This window comes from Pteropus vampyrus, unplaced genomic scaffold (assembly GCF_000151845.1).
Source record: "Pteropus vampyrus isolate Shadow unplaced genomic scaffold, Pvam_2.0 Scaffold482, whole genome shotgun sequence".
Classification (NCBI taxonomy): domain Eukaryota; kingdom Metazoa; phylum Chordata; class Mammalia; order Chiroptera; family Pteropodidae; genus Pteropus; species Pteropus vampyrus.
In genome coordinates this window covers 777,975-798,727 of record NW_011889263.1, presented here as the reverse complement: position 1 = coordinate 798,727, position 20,753 = coordinate 777,975, and positions in this window count along the sequence as shown.

Here is a 20,753-nt window from a genome sequence, read left to right as displayed (position 1 = left end):
ATGAGATTCAACGCATTAAAATAGGGCAAGCGTTTAGAACAGTGCAGACGTGCAGTAAGCCTTGAGAACAGCCTGCCGTGGTCCCAGGGAGGGTGAACTGTTAAGCAGCTGGAGTCCTCAGTTTACACCGCTAAAAAAAAAAAGAAGAAGAAAAAGAATAGCAGGTTGTTTAGACATCACAGTTAAACTGAAATCTGACCTTTAAAGCAGACCTGCTTGGGAATCAGAGCACTTTTTTCCCCCTTCCTTTTTTAAGGGAGGCAGTTGGACAATTCTAGCCTAGATGATATTTAAAAAAAAAAAAATAGGTCTGGTCCCAGGGAGCTTCTTTTTCAGTGCAGCTGGCTGGTTTTTAGTGCAGAAAGACCCTCCTTTTGTCCTTTGAATTAGCAGCTTTGGCTGCAGCCAGCTATGGAAGGCCTGGGGAGGGCCCCCCAGAGATGACGTCCCCCATTCCTTATGATCTATCACAGGGGTCCCCAGCCCCCGGGCTGCGGATGGATACCAGTCGTGGCTTGTCAGGAAGGGGCCGCATAGCAGGAGGTGAGCGGCAGGCAAGCAAGCGAGGCTTCATCTGCATTTGCAGCTACTCCCCAGCGTCGGCATCACTGCCTCAGCTCCACCTCAGATCATCAGGCTCATAGGAGCACCTGGCGCCAGAAAGGTTGCGGATCGCTGATCTGTCAGATTTTCCACACTAGTCTTTGGAATCCAAGCAGCTTGTGAACCAACGTCTTCTGGCACCTCCTTCCTCCCCCCCAGTCAGCATCATGCCCACCTCTGATTCCCATCTTTTTTCCTGCCACCATCACTCTAAAAGTCGGTCCTTTCAACACCTTAAATTTCTCTTGATAGTGTGTGTGTGCTCCCTCTCCCAGATCTTTTAACTGCTCCCATCCATCTCTGCCTGCACGTCCACCGTTATTGCTCTCACTTTGGTCAGTTCTCACTGACCTTCCTTCTTTTCCCTGCATTTTACCACAGGGCCTTGGCTTCTGCTGTTCTCTCTGCCTGGCATGTCCTTGCCATGGCTCCTTCTTGCATTCCAGTCTCAGCAGAGATGTCAGCTCCTCATGTAGACCGCCCCTCCCTCCAGTCGCTGTGAATCACATCACTCTGTTATACAATTATGTGTTGCCTAAATTAGATTGTTAGCAATATGAGGGCAGGGTTTTTTTTTTTTTATTGTCTTCTTGTCCACCACTGGGTCCCCAGTGCTTAGAAAAGTGCCCAGTGCATAGGAAGTGCTAATGTTTGTTGAGTGAATAACTGATTGGTCCTTGGGAACTTGACCATCTATGTTGATGAACTTGACCATTTATGTTGATGACCTGTCTACATCTCTGACCTGGAGACCTGAAAGCCCCTTAGAGCACGTGAACCCCATTTTCTCTTTAGTTCTTTGTCCAGAGCATCTTCTGTTTCCAAGTCCTGCATGCTGTACTCAAGGGGTCTGCCTGGAGGAGGAGGCAGACATGCAGGCAAGCGATCGTCCGTAGCATCTAGGGCTACACAGAGACCAGTTCCCATTCATTCCACAACCAACATAGGCCCAGCCCTGGGCCAAGGGGCTTAGGGTATGAGCTCATGGTGTTCTCACCCCAGCTCTCATTTCACAGGAAAAGCAGCTAAGGCATAGAAAGGAAAATAATGAAGCCAATAGGGCAGAATCAGCTTCAGAACCCAGATCTGTCCGAGTCCAGAGCTAACACCCTTAAATCCTGTCCTTGCAAGATCATGAACTTAGAAATGCCTGGTACGTGGTAGAATGAATGAATGAATGAATGAAGTGTGATCATTAGCTTTTCCCTGCCCTTCAGGTACTGAACTCCACGAAGGCGAGGTTCTTATTGATCCTTGAACATTTGGAATCACTCAGCAGAGAACTTTGCAGGAGAAGTCACTCGATATCTGTTGAACTTGGTTGTGTCAAGTCTGAGATGGGTTCAGAATGAAATCTATAAAATCCTGAAGGCAAGTGGGGCACACGTACTCCAGTCTCTAATTCCTGACCACTAGAACTGGCCTGGAAGAGGCCGAATTGGATAAAATAAAAGGAAATGATTTCTAACATTTCCAATTTATCACAGCCCTTTTGTGGAGGGAGGCAGACCTTATAACCCCCGGATGAGCCCAGGGCCACAAATCAGATGGGTGACAGTGCAGGTGAAACGTAATCTCACCATCTCCCCAAAATGCCCCTTTGCAAAGCAAGTGTGTTCTTTGGTCAGCTAAGAAGGCCGTCCTTGCCTGTTTTAAGTTCTTCTGAAAGGCCGCAAATGTGGAATGAAGGACAGATTTGGGGGCAAAAGGAGCTGCCTTCAAATTTTAGCCCATTCCTTTGGAGCTGGGTGACCTTGGTCAAATGCCACAACCTCTCTGCCTGGAGATGGGGGCAGATTACAAAAGTTTCTGGGAGAGCACACTGATGAGTCAGGGCTCAGATAGAAGGGCCTTAGAGGAAAAGTCCGCCTTATCTTTTCCCCTCCCGTGGTCTGGGGACTGTCTGGAAAATATTTACTTGTAGTTCCTCCAATTCGCATCTTAGATCAAGGGATTCTGAACAAGAGCCATGCAGCTTTGTGGCTCTGGAGCCAGCCTGGCTGGATTTATAGCCTAGTTCTGCTCCTTGCTCTGTGATCTTTCAGAAGTGACTCTACCTCTCTGAGCCTCAGTTACCTCATCTGTAAAATGTGGAATAAATAGTACTTGCCTCATAGGGTTATTGCGAGGATTAAACATTTGCAAAATGCTCAGAACAGTGCCTGGCATGTTATAAGTGTTATAGATATGTTAAGTTAAATAAAACAAATTCCCACTCACACTTCCAGCTGTGACCTCCAAAAGGGCACAGAACTTATAATGTTTGACCAGGGCTTAAGCGCATGGTAGGTGGTCAGTAAAGGTTGGATATGAAGACTGGAATGAGTTTTTGGCTAAGAGATGAAAATCTAACCTCTAAATCTTGTGTGCAGACTTCTGTAAGGGGCCAGATAGCGAATATTTTCAGCTCTGGAGGTCCTGTGGTCATTTAGTTTCTATTGCAACAACTCAACTTTGCCTGTATAGCACAAAAGCAGCCATAGAAAATGCATAAATGAATGAACATGGCTACGTAACAACAAAACTTTATTTATAAAAACAAGCAGTGGGCCATATCTGGCCTGAGGGCTGTAGCTTGCTGACTCCTGCTCTAAATCATAGAGATTAGTGGGAATAAAGAAGATATTTCGGATGGTGCTTTCTGTAGAGAAGGAGATATCAAAAGCCACCAGTAGCCCTTAAGCCTTAAATCAGAGGGTCTATTTATTTATATTATTAATATTTATTAAGCACATGTTATGCTGTTTGCATGCTGATCCTTGTAATGGGCACTCTGATACTTTAAAAACATCTTTAGAAAAACCTTAGCGAATATCTTTTAATTATCTTTTTCTCTTTAAAATCAGGAAACTAGAGCTCAGAGTAGTTAAGAAACTTTCCCAAGGTTACACAGCTCGCAAATAGTGTTCCAGCCCAGCGGAGTTAGTTTCCAAAGCTCTGGCTTTTTATTTTTTTAACCTTCTGAGCCAGAGACGGGCTGGCGCCGTCTTTCCATTTTAGCGTATGTGCTGCCAGAGCGAGCACTGGAGCCTTCTTTCAAAGCTGTCATTTAAATGTCTGTGGCCACACATGCAGGTCCTAGAAACCTCCAAACATGGGGAAGCATTTGAAGACTAACGCAAATGCATTGAGACACACATGATGGAAACTCTTTACAAGCTGGCACGGAGCCTGTGTAGTGGGCCTGTTGGTGGGCCTGCCGGAACATTCTGGAACTCTTCAGTTATTGCCTCATCATGAGGTTGACCTATTTCAAAGAGTCTTCATCCAGCAGGGCCAAGGTGGAGGGCTCCTTGGGTTTCTCAGTCGTGGAGATGGGACTCTCTTTCCCACACTATCTTTCTTAGCCTTGGTGGGAACCTTCACATTTACCCGAAACACTGGTTCGGTTGGTTCCTGTAAGTGCAGCCAATTTTCGGGGGGCTGTCCCATTCTCTTTGGGTGTGTCCAAAGTCTCCAGTCCTGAGTCGGGCGTGTGTGTTGGCCTCTGGCTGGCCTCAGCAGGTTAGCAAAACAGCGGAGTCTTGGGTTTCTTTGCAGCGGAAAAGGGTTTTTGGTGACACTGCGTCCACGTGGTTTTGGCTGTCCTGCAGGATAGTCCCTCGTGGCCTGAGCACACATCATTGCCCCTTGGAGGCCTGTTAAAACAGACATTGTGGAGCCCACTGGAGTCTTTGAATCAGCAGACCTGGGAGGGGCCCGAGAAACTACATTTCTCATAAGCTCCCAGGCGAGGCTGTTGCCGCTTTTCTGGAGACCATACTTTGAGAAGCACGGCTGTAGGTCAGTGGTTCCTAACTTTGGCTGCACATCAGGATCACCTGGGAGGTTTTTAAATGTCCCAGTGCCAGGCTGTCCATCCCAGTCAGTCCCACTCTGGGAGTAGAGTCCAGGCATTGGCATTTTAAAAGTTTCCAGGTTATTCTAACACGTGCCCATGCTTGAGAACCGATGTGCGTGCGGGTCATCCACAGCCACTCATGTTACACTCAGGCGAGACTCCCAGGTTTTACCCCAACTTGGACATTTAGTATCTGCTGGGGGATGAAAAAAAATTGCAGTGTCTAATCCATTCCTCAGCCAATGTGGAATCACTCTCATATGATTCATGGTTTGGATCCTTATTTTTTGGCTTCGGTGATCTTCTCTCTGTGTACATTCGGAGCAGATATTTATCTGAAACACATTGCTACTGCTGATTGTTAACATATTAAAATATTTTCATAGCAGTTAGTCAATAGCTGTGGCCTGGAGACCCCCGCGTGAGCGCCCCCACCTGCCAAGTCCCTTTCTGGGTCCTCCCTCACTTCCTGACGAGCCACACTCCAGGGGTAGTACCTCTTGCTGGCTGTTAAGTACTTTAAATTTTGCCCCAGTGTGTTTGAACTGCTCGCCCATGTCCGTATCTTTGGTTTTTGTGTCTGAGCAGATGGGTATCTTCAATAGGCAGGAAGGTCGGTTTGCAAACTCAGGAGCGTGGGAAACTCCTCTGTGACTGGAGAGGGCTGTGGCGCTGATTCTGGTACTGTTCGTGACATCGACCAGCTGGGGCAGTTGTCTAACCTCTTTGTGCCTCAGTTTCCCTAGGGGTTTGGGTGAGGCTTAAGTAGAATTAGTTCACGGATAGGCCTTGGAACAGGACCTGGCATGTACTTAGCTAACACCTGGCATATAGGTGTTAGTGTTTGTATTAGTTACCTACTGCTGAGTAGCAAATGGCCACATTACTACGAACTCAGAGACTTTAGATAACGCACATATATTATCTCACAGTCTCTGTTGGTCAGGATCTCTGTGTGGCTTAACTGTGTCTTCTGCTTCTAGATTGCTCACAAGGCCGTAATCAAGGTGTTGGCCAGCGCTGGGTCTCATCTGAAGGCTGGACTGGGGACGGATCTGCTTCCAAGAGCCTCTGGTTGTTGGCAATATCCAGCCCCTTGCAAATGGTTGGACTAAGGGCCTCAGTTCCTAGCTGGCTGTTGGCCAGAGGCCGCCATCGGTCCCTCCCAGCATGGCAGCTTGCTTCGTCAAAGGTGGCATAGAGAGAGAATCTGCTAGCAAGGCAGAAGAATTTTTTGTAATCTAATCATGGAAATGACATTCCCTCAGTGCCGAGGTATCTCAACACTTAGGAGCAAGTTGCTCAGAGAGTGGATTGTGCAAGGTTGTGACCACCAGGAGGCAGAGGCCATTGGGGGCATTCTTAGACGCTGTCTGCCATAATAGTATTATTTTATTCTTTCCTAGATATAGGCGATGTAACCTCAGTCATCACTGCTTCCTCTTGGAGCGTGAGTTTTATCCAGTATCAAAGCATCCGGAAGCCTCTTGAGTCATCAGTCCACACTGGTTACCTTTGAGACCCTCCCTTTTCTCAGCCTGCAGGAACCCCTACCTGGGAGACTGAACTGCTTCTGAGACAAGTATGGAACCTAAGAATCTTTCTTGAGGATCTGGCCACCCCAGAGGCTCCATGTACTCTTCTGCTCTTGGGGAAGTCAGTCTGTACTTGGGGGCTCCCCTAACCTCTATGTTCGCCCACTTGTCACCCACAAAGGCACTCTTTTCCCTGCTCTTGGGCATAGCTGGGCTAATTTCCTCAAAGAGATTAGAATTTCTTAAGAGACAAGAAAGGCATGGACTTCAGAGAATTTTTGTTTCTTCTGAGATAGGAAACCACAACTTCTTAGAGTAGTGTTGTGTTGGAAGAGAAGGACGAGCAAAATTAGGGGGTCTTAGAGGTGGGAGAGATCATCTGGGGAATTGGGGTCGGTCACAGAGATGGGGAGGAGGGTTTCCTGGGGCAGGAGATAGGGGGCAGGGCTGGAGAGGCGTGCCACGAAGGAGGACCAGCAAGGAAACAACACTGCAGAGTCATCGATCTGAGGGTATGATGAATGGTGAGGCTGGCCAAGCTTTTAAAGCCATTTAGAACAACAACAGTTAATTATTATTTTTCGCAATTCTTTAGGTCAGGGGTTTGTCGAAACTCAGCTGGTTGGTTCTGCTGGGCGCTCTTACTTGGCTGCCTTATGTTGATGACTGGGCTGGGCTGGACAGTCCAAGAGGCCATGCTCAGGTGTCTCCAGTGGTCTTCATGAGGTTAGCTTGGGCTTCCTCACAGCGTGGTGGCCTCGGAGTAGTCAGACTTTTAAGAGAAAGCATTCCAAACGTGAAGGCAGAAGCCGCATGTCTCTAAAGGGAGGTTTCCAGGTTTGAAGGAGCTCAGATACCAGGTTGGGAGTGTGGAATTTATGCTGTTGGGTGGGCAATTGGAGGTGTTTAGGTAGGAGGGAGCAATGCCATATTGGTGTTTTACAAAGTGATTCCAGAAAAGAAGACAGTTCGGTGGGAAGAACAGAGAGTCTAGGGACAGAAACCCTAGTGCTCTTTCTACTCTTTGTGACAACATGTGCGTAATGTAACTTTCTTGAGTGTTCAGCTGTATCATCTGTGCAACAGAATAATAAAAATCCCCACCTTCCAAACCTTATGGGGCTTTTAAAAGAATTAAGCAAGGAAGTATTTATAAAGTGCTTTGTAACCCGGGATTGCCAAACTCAATTGTCAGGTAACAGATGATCGGTGTGGGCTTGATTTAAGGTGATACATTTCAGCGAATGCCCAGCTTCCAGGTCAGGGAGACAGTAGAAGTGGTGAGGCCTGTGGCAAACTGGAAAGCTCCAGCCCCATTGGAAGGAGACTGGTGGATGCTGAGTGTGAACATGGGCTCAGTGTGGCTCAATCTTCTGATTTTATGTGAAAGGCAACAATTCCATTTTTATGTGTAATCTTTTGACATGTTCTTCAGGTATTTTTATCTTTTTTTTTTTCTTAAATTAAATTTATCACGGTGACGTTGGTTAATATATTTCTATCTTAAGATGTGGATAGATCCAGGTAGCAATTTGTGAGCTCTCCATTTTTAACATCTGCTGTGAACCCTAGTACTTAACGTAAAAATGTTAGTTATTCGTTTTATTATGGATTCTTAAAACTGGAAGACAAAGTGAGCAAGAGAGAGGCCTGGAGAAGGAAACGCAGTGGGGCTGGAGAGATAAGTGGTGGATCTGAATCAGGGCAGGAGTGTTGAGGGCGGGATGTAGAGACCCAGAAACATTTCAGGACAATTCACAGGACTCACTTGCTCATTGTCCAGGGCAGAGATTCTTACCACTTGATGAACCATGGGGCCCACTGTCCAAGGAAACCAGGAACCCTTCTCGGAATTGTGTTTTTAAATGCATAAAATCAAACACCAAGGAGACTCATTATAATGAAAATTAGTTATCAAAACACCTTCAGCAACAGATTTGCATACCGTAACAAACATGCTTCTTTTATAACATGTGAGAAACAAGGTCTAGTGACAGGCTAAACAACTTTAAGGTGGTGATGAGAGTCAATGATGTTTCAAGATATTTGCAGTAATGGTAATGTGACATAGAAAAACGCTTTCTGTTGATGACAAAGTCACAGGTGCTGCTAACGCTGTTAATACTACCGCAATTCATGGCTTCCATTCATAATTTTAGCTAGAGGTAGTGAACATTAAGATGTGATTTTTCCTTCCCCAGCCGAAGTCACAGACACCCTGAATTAAAAACAAGTTAAATACTACTTGATCCAGGGAGTGAAGGAAAGGGTGGTTCAAAGAGAATTCTGAGGTGTCTGGTCTGGGGAGGGTCAAGGTGGAGTTACCCAGGAGGCTGTAAGAAATGAGAGGATAGAGCAGAGGGCAGAGGAAGTGGGTAAAAACAGAGCTGGTATGTGTGGGGGGGATTGTGAGAACTAGAGCATAGAAGCTAAGCCTGTAGGATTGGGAGCCTGAGCACCTGGATTCAAATCTTGGCTTTGTGATCATAGTGGGTTCAACTGCACCCCACTTCTGGTATCAAATCCAGACTTTGTTGGCTTCTATATCAGTTCCTGGACCAGCCTTTTGTGCCTCCGTTTACCCACATATAGAATGGCGGCGATGATCGTGTGACCTACCTCCCAGAGGTATGATCAGGATCGAATGAGTTCATGAGTACATGCAAAGCACTTAGGATAGTACTTGGCGCCTAGTAAGAGCTATGTAGACATAGCCATTGTTATAGAAGTGATGGGAGTAACTGAGGTTCATTAACCATTCATTCAGCATGTGTTCACTCAACATTTTGAGGCAGAGAACAGATCAGACAAGATTTGTTCTTGGGGTTTAAATTCTATAAGGAGAGACAGATAATACACAAGTAAATGGATAATGGGATAATTTTGGCTAGTGATAAGTGACAGTCAAAGAGTGATGTAGTAAAGTCCAATTGGGACAGGAGCATCTTAGAAAAGATGGTCGGGGATGGCCCGTCTGGTGAGCTGACATTGGAGGTGAGTCCTGAATGAAGGGGATAAGCTGCCTGTGCACAGTTCTTGGAGAAAGACATTCCAGGCAGAGAGAAGCGCAAGTGCAAAGGCCCTGAGGCAGGAGTGTGCCTGGTGTGTTTGAGGACCAGTAAGGCAGCCAGTGTGGCTGGAGCAAGGTGAGTGGTGGGAAATGACGTCGGAAATGTTGGTCGGGGCAGCCCCTGTGTTAAATGTCAGGGATAGAAGGATGAATATGCCCTTGTCAGTGCCCTCGATGAGTTCAAAGATAACCATAGACTGTTCCAATGAGGTAGTTGCTTTAGGAGAGGTGTAATCGAGGGTTTAGCAAAGGACTCATGCGCCAAGACCAAGAGATAAGCAGGAAATCACTCAAGAACAGAACAAGAAAGAAGAGACGTGATTCTTGGAACGAGCTGGAAGAACCAACTAAGGAAATTAAGATCGGGTCATGAAAAGTAAGAGAAAGTAGTTTTTCAAGGAGATGCAACCAAAAGACCAGATAGACAGAGATCAGGAAGAAATCAGGTTCTGGTCAAGTAGGGTGAGCAGTGGCTCAGAGCCAGATGACTGTGTCATGTCGAGCGAAGGGAAGATGAGTGAGCAGCACATCTGTTCTTCTAATCACCGAGTCAGGATATGAGAGTCATGCTTCGACTCATCTCTTTCTTTCAATACTGGGAATTGGTGTGTCATCGAGCAATTTCTGTTCTCGCTTTGAAATGTCTTGCTCATCTACCACTGGTGGGTATCTAAGAACCCCACTTCTGATACCAAGTTCTGGTCTTCGTCAGCCTGCGTAGTGATGACTGCACCAAGCTCTCTTCTCTTTCCTCAAACAATCACCTCCTCCTTCCACTTATCAATTCCGTTCTTCAACTTGCTGCCACTTGGATGCTGTCTTTAGAGCAAGAAGCTTCCTTCCCACAAGCCCCCATAAACCTCTCCTTGGGTCGTATTGGTCCACCATGGCCCATGCTGCCCATTCATGAACCAATAGCTAAAAAGGAGGTTATAGTTGACCAGAATCCACCTGAATTAACCAGCTAGATGGCTTGACTCTGGCCCACTGCCGGAGATGAAACAGTTTGCATTCCTACTCTATCACCCCCCAGCTGTGTGATTATGCACCCATGGCTCAACCTCTCTGAGCCTCGATTTCCTCCTCTGTGAAATGGAGATGGTAATAATACCTATTTCATAGAGTTTTCAGGAGGATAAAGTGAGTGAGCATCCTCTCCACAAGCAACAGCTGGCAGATAAAGGCCTTCATAATAGCAGTTGTTGGCTGCTGTTCGCACAACTCCAGGGTACCATTTACATGGACTGTACATGCGACAGTGCTCTCTGGAATTGTACAGCTTGGCAGATTTGCGAAATGCTTTCCAAGGATTAATTTAAGTAACTTTATAACAACCCCATGAGTTAGGCACCATCATCATCCCTGTTTTGCAAATGGGGAAACTGAGGCACAGAGAGGCTAGGTCACTTGCTCTGGGTCATATAAGGCACAAGTGGCATTCGAACCCAAGCAACCTGACTCCAGATCTTGTTCTCTTGCAACCACCGATGTGGTAATCTCTAGTATTTGCCAGCCACTGTGCTCAGCCCCCGGCATTTCCTCTTTTACAGAAATCCAGTGAGACAGAAATCAGATACCACTGACAGATGCATTGAAACCACGTGCCAAAGTTCCCCAGCAGGTCAGTTGCAGGAGCTGGGGTTGAGCCCATGTCTGCTTGACCCCCGTGGGCAGCCTCTTAACCCCGTGCCAGGTGGCCCCGAAAGTCCCTGCACCCACCTGAGCTCTTGGGAGGCGATGGAGACGGGAATCCGAGTCATTCTGGTGATGGTTGCAAACTATTTCAGTGAGTGGGTTTCAAACACTGTAAACAGGTTTAGTCCTCTTCCGCTCCTTGGTAAAGAGGCAGTTTACTCAGAGTAGAGGAGCCCTAGCTAAATTAAACAAACCCAAGCTGGGGAGCGGCCAGCTGCAGGAGCCCCGGGAGGAGCTACTTGGGCAGCTCAGATAAGAGAGCCAGGAGCTCTGGGAGCCTCTTGGAGGCTCCTCTCTCCGGCTGGCTGGTGGGGGTCCCAAGTGAAGTCGGGTCAGGGACACCCTGGTGGTCATCTGTTGCTAATGAGGGCGCAGGACTGAATCGCAGGAGGGGATTTCTATTGCTTTCTTCGTGTCCGTCTCAGTGTCTCTTGTTTCTGTATATCTCTTTCTTTTTCTCTGTCTCTGTCTCACCCTCTGTCTCTGTCCCTTTTTCTGTTTTTCTGGTCCTTATTTCTCTCTCTCTCTCCTTCTCCCCCTCCCCCTCCCCCTCTGTCTCCCTCCATCTCTCTCACTCTCTCTGCTTCTGTTTCTCCTTGGTCTCTGTCCCTATTTCTTGGGATCTCTCTCTCTCACTCTGCCTTTTCCTCGTCTTCTCCCTTGGTGTCTGTCTGTCTGTCTCTCACACACACATGCGCACACTTGCCCTCCTGCTCCCTTCACCCACCCCTGTTTTTGCTGCTCCATCTGCATGACCACAATGTCACCCTGTCTGTGGTTTGGGCACCGGACATGGAAGAGGAATCCTCTGAGCCCCCAGGGTTGGGTCTTAGGCGCTGGAAGGGCGCATTCTACAGAAAGCAACGTGTTTTGGGTCCAGCTCTCTGAAAGCAGAGCCCAAGATGGGGGTTCTGGGCAGGGGACTGATCGGGGGTGTTCTCAGGAGAGACCTCAAGGCAGTGCTTCTCAGAATTGGCTGCGCATTATAATTACCTGGGGAGGTTTTAAAAAATCTGATGGCCAGGCATCACTTCTTACGCCTAGGGGTGTCTCCGGTTTCAGAACCAGTGGTCCATGGGAAATAGGGGAAGTGGAATAGGGCAGAGGAAGAAGTGGGTTGAGGATGTGGGTTCAGCTCAAGTTCAGCCTCTGCCTGATCTCAGGTTCAACCTCTGGAGTGTGAAGACCACAGACTTGACCTCATCCAGGGCTAGCGGATGGGGCTGGGGGCCATTACCACTCAACTCACAGCAGCCTGGTAATGGGTGCCGCAGCCTGGTAAACAGGTGACAGCAGCTTCCTTTCAGGACATAAAAATAGATTCGATCATAAAAGACCATGGTATTCCAAGGTTTACATTTCTGATTTGGAATCCTGTGCCTTTCATCCTGGGAGATGTACGTTATTGAGCAAACAGAGAGCTGAAGGTGCTGATGGGGTGAAGTCGATTCAGTTATTGAGTTTCCACGACATGCCCAGCCCTTTATGAAACTGACATTCTCATTGAAGAGACAAATAATAAACAACTGAGCCCAAGCATAAGCAAGTCATTTCAGATCGATGCTACCGAGAGATGCTTTCAGGCATGGTTATGGGTAGAGCCAGGGAGCGAAGTGACAATACTCAGGAGTGGGTGGGTAAGGAAGGCCTTTCAGAGTCGGTGGCACTGAAACCTGAAGGGGGGAAGGAGGCAGGCCCTGAAGACAGGGACAATTGTGCCAGGCTGTAAGAATAGCAAGTGCAAAGGCCCCGAGGCATCGATGAGCCTGCTGTGTTTTAGGAGCAGAAGGCTACTGAGGACAGAGCAGGGTGAGCTGGTGGGAGACAAGGTTGGCAAGAATCAGACCATGCAGACCCTTGCGGACCAGCATGGAGAGGCTGGGCTAGTTTTCTCAGTGGAACAGGAGCCATTGAAAGTTTGAAATAGGAAAGTAGCATAATTGGATTTGGCATTTCCTTTTAAAATCATAAAGTTCAAATAACATAACAATTTAGTGGCATTTAGTACATTTATGATGTTGTGCATATACCACCTTTATCTCGTTCCAAAACATTTTCTTTGCCCCCAAAGTTAACTCTGTACCCATTAAACAGACAATCCCCATTGTTCCATCCCCCAGACTCCTGGCAACCACCGATCTGCTTCCTATCGCTGTGGATCTGCCTGTTCTGGACATTTCATACAAATGGAATCATATAATGTGTGTCCTTTTTGTGTCTGGTTTATTTCACTTAGCGAACTGATTTCAAGGTCTCTTCATGTTGTAGCATGTATCAGAGCTTTCTTCCTTTTTTGTGGCTGTATAATATTCTACTATATGGCTTTTGTTGTCCATTCATCCATTAACGCAGAGATCCCCAACTTTTTGGCACCAGGGACCAGTGCTCCTATGAGAATCTAATGCCTGATGATCTGAGGCGGAGCTGAAGTGGTGATGTTAGCGCTGGGGAGCGGCTGCAAATACAGATGAAGCTTTGCTTGCTCGCCCGCTGCTCACCTCCTGCTGTGCGGCCTGGTTCCTAAGAGGCCACAGACCGGTACTGGTCCATGGTCCAGGGGTTGGGGACTCCTACATCAAGGGACATTTGGGCTATTTCTGCTGCTGGCTGTGTGACTAGTGCTCCTACGAACAGTCATGTACATGAACATGTTGAACACCTGTTTTCAATTCTTTGCAGTATATTCCTAGGAGTGGATTTAGAATTTTTAAAAGATACCACTGGCTTCTACATAAAGACGAGATTGTTGGGAAGCAAGGGCAGAGCCGAGAGGCCAGGAAGGAGGCTACCACAGTGATCTGGAAGAGCTGTCGCGGTGGCCTAGGGGTGTGACAGTGGAGATGGAAAGATATCATTGGGTCGTGTTGGGGTGCTGGAGCTGCCAGGACTTATTGATGAAGAAGATGTGGGAGAGCTTCTGGCTCAAAGAAGTTCTCCCTAAAGTTTTCCTATGGTTTTGAGGCAGAGAGACCTGAGAATAATGGGTGCTACTCTTTACCGAGCCCTTTGGAACCCTCCCGCTCAGCTCTTCCATGCCTGAGCAAAACTCTCCATGGGTCGTGGCCCCTTCCTGCTTCTCCGATCCTGTCTCTCTCATGACCCTCCTTGTTTCCCATCCTTGGCCCCACTAACCTTCCTCTCACACCTAAAATGCATAAGCTTATTCTGCCCCAGGGCCTTTGCATCTGCCATTCATTCTGCCTTGAGTCCCCTCCCCTGATATCTACATGGCGGCCTCTTTTAAGTATCAGCTCTGAAGTCGCCTGCTCAAGAGACCTCTCCCAGTCCTTATCATTCTCTGTATGTTCCCATTTTATCTTTTGCTGTTTTGTGGTATCTGAAATTATATTTATAAATTTGTGGCTTGAGTGTTCTTCTCACCCCATTGGAACATCCGCTCCTTGAGGGCAGGGATCTTTGTCTTATTCACGGCTGTATCCTCAGGCCTAGAACAGTGTCTCGTTTGCAGTACGTGCTTGTTTGTTGCCTGCTCAATTGGTATTTTGATTGAATACATACTCCAAATAGTTCATTAGTGTGCATTGGATTCTGCCCTGCCCGAAGAGATCCAGAAGATTCAGAGTTTCTGAGTGGGAGAAGACCTGAAAACACAGCCAAACAAGCCTGCGTGGCCCACGCTGTGTCGTGATGACTGTGATTCCGAGAGATGCGGCATCACAGGCGAGTCAGCTGTCCTGGGAGGGAGGCTGCTGTGTGCATTGGAAAAGCAGAGAACTGAAAATAATGCATGATCTTTTTTGTTTCATGGGCAAGTGTGATGGACCAAGGCTGCCCAGGGGCTTTGTGGCTCCAAGCCCAGCTGCAAGGTTAGTAATTGGCTGTGCACCTCGGGTAAGGTCCCTGCCTCAGTCTCCCTTCCAGCCTTATTAGGTGAATCCTAGGAAAGACTCTTGCCCCAGTGTCTGGTGCACAGGAAATAAGCTCTCTCCAGATGATGCAGTATTGAGTTTCTCTTACAACCAAATTAATAATAATTAGTATTGAATGTCCATGATGATTAATAGTATTATCATTACTAGAATAATCAGTAATATCGTGATACCTATAATAGTAATCGGGGCAGCTGTAGCATACCAGTTCAGAGAATAGTCTGCGTTTGAGTTTTGACTCTGTCACTTACTAGCCTTGTGAACTTGGGCAAGTCACTTCACCTCCCTGGGCCTTGGTTTCCTCATCTGTAAAATGAGATCGTGGTCATGGTTACCTCCAAAGGTGAGTTAATGCATGCGAAGCGCTTGGCATGCCGAGGGTGCTGTGAAAATACTTCCTATTTATTCTTATTTCTATTTTTGTCACTACTATGAGATCTGTCAAGTTCAAACCTGCCCCATAACTTGATATATTTTCTCTGTGCATAAAAGTGGGTAATGCGTTAAAATAGCTCTTTCCAAAATAACCTTGTTGGATTGTGCCTACAACCCTAAATGCTTTCCTCTCTGTCTCCTCCTCTCCAGCACTCCTGCCTCCTCCCCCAGCTCTTGGGAAGATGGTAGAAGTCTAAACGAGATAGGAGGTCCCATGGAAGATGAGAGAGCAGGATAGATCCAGTTGGGTCTGAATCATTAACAAAAATCTTAGAACAATGATGTTTTTGATAGGTTTGTATTCACACAGGTTAGGTATGGCAGGAAGTTTTTGTGTATTTCAAAATCGTTGCAGTAAATGTGGCCAAAGCATCACATCTCAAGACACCCAATGCTACGCTTCCTGAATATTATTGGCCAGAATTAGGGACTTCCTTCAGAGTAGCTTTTTTCACAAACTGGAAGGACACAGAAAGTAAATGAACGAGACAGAGCTGGATTCGCTAGACAGGTCGACTTGGGAGATGACAGAGTGACAAGTACACCACTGGCCACCTTGCTTCCATCTTCTCTCTTAACAAGAAACAAGAAATGTCTCCAAAGTGGGGTGGGGCACAAGGAACAGCCTCGATGAGGGAGGAAGTGGAGCCTAAAATGGCAGCAGAGGCAGATAAAAAAGAGCCCAACTCCTTTCTCTCCCTCATCCTGAACCAGTCCCATCTGAGGGCAGAGAGAGAATTTGCAGATTTAGTTGGGGAGCCAGTGGCGACAAAATATTTTTTTTTACTTTATTTTTAAAATGTATTTTTAATCATACAATATTATATTAGTTTCAGGTGTACAGCATAATGATTCAACATTTATATACCTGACGAAGCAGTCACCACGATGTTTAGTAACCATCTGTCCCCGTACAGTTATTAATAATATTATTGACTCTGTTCCCTGTGCTGCATTATATCCTCATGACTTGTTTTATAACTGGAAGTTTGTATTTCTTAATCCCCTTCCCCTTTTCCACCCTTCCTCCCACCTTCCCCATCTGGCAACCATCAGTGTGTTCTTTGTATCTATGAGTTTGTCTGTTTTGTTTGGTTTATTCGTTTTTTTTTCTTTCTTAGATTCCCCATGTGAGCGAAATCATACGGTATTTGTCTTTCTCTGTCCAATTTATTTCACTTAACATACTATGCGAACTTTAAGTTGTGGAGAATGCCAGACGAGGCCTGGATCAGTGTGAGGTATGTGACGCATTGACTTTGGGTGCAAACTTTAAGGGGCACCAAAACACTCGGTCCTCAAGGCAAATATTTTAATGCAATATTTAAAAGAATTAAAATCAATGCAAACACCTCTAATGAGCGAAACAGCACAATTTTAAATAAAGGCAAGATCAGTATTTCTGATTTTTCCTTCAGCCTCAGGCTCCCATATGACTTGGCATGTGTTATGGGTTGAATTATGCCACCCTCCTTGGCCCCGTCCGATTCCTGTGTTAGAGTCCCAACTCCCAGGACCTGAGAATGTGGCCTTACTTGGAAACAGGGTCCGTTACAGGTGTAATTAGTTAAGTTAAGGTGAGGCCGACTGTGGTAAGGTGGCCCTAATCCAGCATGACTGGTGTCCTTAGAAAAAGGGGAAATTTGGATGCAGAGACATGTGCGCCTGGAGAGAATGCTGTGTAAAGATGAGAATTATGTTGCCACAGGCCAAAGAACTACCAGAAGCTGGAAGAGAGAGGGGAACAGACCCTTTCTTAGCACTTTCAGAGAGAGGGGGATGGGGTGAGGTAGACAGGGGTTGATCTTGGACTTCTAGCCTCTACAACTGTGAGACAATAAATTTCTGTTGTTTAAGCCACTGTTTGTGTGCTGTGTTAAGGCAGCCCTTGCACACTAATACAGCCCAGTGTAACTGTGAAATTTTGTGCCTAAAGCGAGTGCCTTACTTTCTTTACTCTTATTCGAACCCAGAGGTGTTAGGAAATGGGATTTAGGCCCTAGTGTGTCTCCCTCCCTTCTTCCCTTCTTTCCTTTTCCTCCTTCCTCTCTTTCTTCCTTCCTTTCTTTCTCTCTTTTTTTCTTTCTTTTAAATAACAGCTTTCTTGAGATTTAATTCACATACCAAAAACTTACCCCTTTAATTCACTGGCTTTTAGAATATGCATAAGGTTGTGCAGCCATCGCCACCATCGAATTCCAGAATATTTTCATCACCCCCAAAAGAAACCTGTACCCAGTATGGGCTGTTGTTTTCCGGGTTTAAAACAAAATGAATGAAAAACAGCTTAGCCCAGGCCTTTTCTAACCATCTCAGGTAAAGCCGATGACACCTGCTTTGGTCTCCCAATTGAGGACTCACCTCTGTCTTAACTAGACTTGGCACAGGTGTCAGTCAATCAAAGTACATGTGGACCATGACCTTGGAGCAGGGCCTTGGGACTTCTCCAGATGCCCAAACTACCCCTTTAAATGCTGGATCAAGGGAGGTCCAGGAAGCACCCAGACAGCAGATGGGGAGCCCTCGGGGAGACTAGGAGTAGTGGCTCTTTATGAACTGAAATAGGAATATTTCACAATTGTTAACAGCCCAGAGGGTGAATGGCAGCTGTGATTATAATGTCCCTGTTGGTTTGGAGTTTCTCCCTTTAAACACTAGCTTGCCAATTAGACCTTGAGCTATTTGAGAGCTGGGGTGGGGGGGGTCCACGTATCAGTTATCTACGTGCTTGCAGTGCGTGCAGCATACCGTGGGTGTTGGATAAACCTTTGTTGAATTGAAATTTAAAGTATGGAGAGTACCAAGGTTTTTGGGAAAAGGTAGTAAGGCTGGTTTTCCCCAAATTGTGCTTGCGATGAGAGGACTCCCTCTTGGAGGGAGGGGGTGCAGCTTGTTAGACAGCGAAACACCAGGAGGGAAACGGGAAGAGATCTGGGGAAGGGAAGGCAGCCAGTGAATGGCGTGTCATCAAGCCAGTTACCCCTGTGGACAGCTGGGGCTCAGTTCCACCAGGGACCTCTGGGGGGCAGCAGAGAGCATGCTCTTCAGAGTCGCAACACTCGGAGAGGGAGCTGGGATATTTATCCACTACTTATGTCATAGGACTTTGATTGAGGACATTAATTGCTCCCGGGGATGTTAACTCCCTAGAACTTCTAGCTGTCCTCCCTCCTTCAAAACTCGCTGGGAGATATTATGGATAGGACACCAATAGCATCCGGCGTAGGGTTCTTGTTAATATTTACTGAGATCATGCATGAAAACCACAGGTCCTCAGTGTTGGGTGCTATTATCTCTGAAGTCGTGCTCCCAAGCTCAACAGAAAGAAAGCTGATATAGTCATTAGGTTAAAGCCAGGCTGCTGTAACAAAGAGGCCCAATACTAATTCAATGCCTTAAAGAGGATATCAGTTTGTTTCTTTCATTTGTTACAGTCCAGTGTGCCCGGTCCAGGTTGATGGGGTGGCTCTGCAATCATTCAGGGTCCTAGAATTTTTCTGTTGTGTGGCTCTGCCACTGTTGCAGACACAATCGATGCTCCACCCACACCCCTCTGGCACTTATCATTTCTGGACCTGCCAGCCTCGTTCTCAACGGACATCTCTCTGCCTGGGATCCTTTCCTGACAGCTGGACTTCGCTGTGTGTGTGAACAAGGCAACCTTGAAGTGCGGGGGAGCCTACCCCCTCCAGGGGGCAGCCCTAATCAGTGACTGCTGAGGCTTGGTGGATAAATATCCCAACTCTTGCTCCCTTGGGTGGTATAGCTCTGAGGTGTTCTACACTGCCTGACAGAACTCTCCAGCAGGACTGAATCCCAAGTGCCCATGGTGCCCACTGGCTGCCTTCCCTACTCTGTCTCACTTCTCCACCCCTCTACTGCTGTTTTCTGGGGTCACTTCACAAATATATACACTGGAATCCTTGTCTCAGTGTCTCCTTCTGGGGAACCCAAACTAAGATATCATCTTCAAGGTATCCTCATTTGTTGGCTCACCAGAGATTACAGCCATATATGAACAGATGTCCCTTTCCATAAGGTATGGGATAGGCACAGAAAACTTCGGCTAGCATTTCACCAGTCACACGACCACCCTGAATTGCAAAGAGATCTGGGAAACGTAGTCCAATCGCATGCTAGGATGTTGGCAACCGTGAGTAATCTCTTACGCGAAGGTGACTGAGAATGAAAACTTGACGACCTTATTCATAAAGTACATTATTCATAAACTACATCATTCACTGGCGGATAAAGTCGTGTTTACAATCATGTCTTTCTTCCTGGGTTAACCTAAAAGTTCTTTCCTGGCTCATGCCCAGGAATAAGGTCAGTTCCCAGCCCTGAAATCTTGGTGCTATAGCACTTGAACAGTGAAGCATAGAGACATCTGACTTTTCAGATGTTTAGATGACACATGTATGGATTAAACACCTGGACCCTAAGATACCTGCCCACACTCAAACCTGCTGACCAGTCACGGAACCGCAAAATATGCATGCTTTTTTTCAGGTAGGTTGACCTAGTATCTGTACCCAAATTTCTTGGGAACTCTCTAGTCTTTAGAGGGTTTTAAAATATAGTTTGAAAGTGAGATCTATTTTCTTTCTTGGTGGGGGGAGGGGAGGGTTGTTAGTGAGCCTTAAACATGGCGCATCCTCTTTTCTCTAGAGGAGGCAGTGATGGGTGAGAATGTCTCCAGCCTGCCAGCCAGTGAATTCATCCAGAGTCCAGAAGAGCTGGTTCTTAATCCTTTTTGCCTTGGAAGCATTTTTTTTTTCCACCACCCAAGCATCTTGCCAGCCAGTTCTTCCGTGATCTCTTCTTCCTCTCCCGACTGGGAGCCTTTTTCCAAGCTCTCAGATTAAAAAGTGCTGAGGGCAGTGTCTCTAAGTGCTCTGCCCTCCTGTTGTCATGGCAAAGAGAGCTGGCAAAGATGGACTAACTCCTTCCTCCTCAGGGTGACCAACAACCTGGGGCCGTGGCTCAACCTGGGGCTTTAGCCCCTTACAGTTTTCAAAAGCAGCCAGCTAGTGCATCATGCTCTTTCATAACTTTTTTTTTTTTTAATTTTAAAAGTTTTGGGAAATCGAGGTGTAAGATACATTGGGTAAGAAGTGTAAAACACATATACTTTAAGTTCATAGCTCAATGAATTTTTACCAACTGCAAGCATCACTCATATCCAGAATAACCCTGCTCCCCACAAGGCTCCTTGGTGCTTTTTCCCAGTCTATACCCCATTATTCTATCACCATTGATTACTTTTATCTGTTCTCAAACTTCCAATAAACAGAAACCCTCACTGTGTTCTTATCCTTTGCCATAGACAATTGCCACTTTCCTAGTTGTAAGTGTGAATTTAAAAAAATTTCAGGAAAGCTTGCTATTTTTATTCATGTGTGACTTATGACAATAATAGCAAGTGTTTACATAGTGCTTACAGTGTGCCAAACACTGGTCTGAGTGCCTTGCGTTTATCAACTCTTAATCCCTGTGCAACCATGCGAAGTAGGTACTAGTATCATGCCCACTTTTCAGATGAGGAAATTGAGATTCAGAGAGGTTAAGTGACTTGCCTAGGCTGGAGCTAGCACAGCTGGAAATGAAACCTAGACGTTCTGGCTCCGGGATTAATCATTAAGCCGTGCAGCCTCTCCATCCAAGTGTGGTGGCCTCCAAGATGG